Genomic DNA, 1,355 nt, shown 5'->3' on the forward strand with positions numbered 1-1,355 from the left:
ATTCATTTTTTATTTTATTTATTTATTTATTTATCATCGTCGTCGTCTTCTTCTTTAGCTGCTGCTGCTGCTGCTGCTGCTGCTGCTTCTTTTTTTTCTGTTTCTGTTTCTGTTGTTTGTTTATTTTTTTTAATTTATTTATTTATATTTATTTATTTGTTTATATTTTTTAATTCATTTATCATCATCATCATCATCATCGTCTTCTTTTGCTGCTGCTGCTGCTGCTGCTGCTTCTTTTTTTTCTGTTTCTGTTTCTGCTTCTGTTATTTATTTAATTATTTTTATTTATTTATTTATATTAATTAATTTATTTATATTTTTATTTATCTTTATTTATTTTTAATTTATATTTATTTATTTATCATCATCATCGTCATCGTCCTCTTTTGCTGCTGCTGCTGCTGCTGCTGCTTCTTTTTTTTCTGTTTCTGTTTCTGTTATTTATTTATATTTTTATTTATTTTTATTTATTTATATTTATTTATATTTATTTATTTATATTTTTTAATTTATTTATCATCGTCATCATCATCATCGTCTTCTTTAGCTGCTGCTGCTGCTGCTGCTGCTTCTTTTTTTTCTGTTTCTGTTTCTGTTGCTTCTGCTGCTGTTTCTGTTTCTTCTTCTTCTTTGCTCGCTGCCTCCATCTCTGCGTTTATAAATAAAAAAAAATATTAAATAAATTAAATAAATTAAATAAAACAAATAAAACAAATAAAATAAATAAAATAAATAAAATATATAAAATATATAAAATAAATAAATTAAATAAATAAAGTAAATAAATAAACTAAAAAAATAATGTAAATAAATAAATAAATTAAATATATTAAATAGGTGGAATAAATCAAATAAATTAAAAATAAAAATAAAAATAAAAATTTTAATTGTAGTTATATAAGTATTATCATGTTGTTATAAAAAAAATTATATTTATAAACTTTATTTATTTATTTATTTATTTTATTTATTTTATTAAATAAATAAATATATTAAATAAAATAAATATTTTATTTATTTTATTTGTTTATTTCTTTTTATTTATTTTAGTTAATTTGTGTTATATAATATATATTTTTAAAACTAAACAAATAAATAATATATATACATTTATATTTATTTATTTATATAAATATATTTATTTAGTTTTATATTTATTTATTTATTTATTTTTTATTTTTTATTTTATTTTTTTTATTTTTTTTTTTTTTAATTACCTTTGAGTCTTTGTATCATCTCCACTTCGTCTGTAGCGCCGCACTCCTTTGCAACTGCAAACAAACAAAATTTTTTTTTTTTTTTTTTTTTTTTTTTTTTTTTTTTTTTTTTTTTTTTTTTTTTTTTTTTTTTTT

Source organism: Eimeria mitis, genomic scaffold, assembly GCF_000499745.2.
Source record: "Eimeria mitis Houghton genomic scaffold, Emh_scaff1457, whole genome shotgun sequence".
NCBI classification, from domain to species: domain Eukaryota; phylum Apicomplexa; class Conoidasida; order Eucoccidiorida; family Eimeriidae; genus Eimeria; species Eimeria mitis.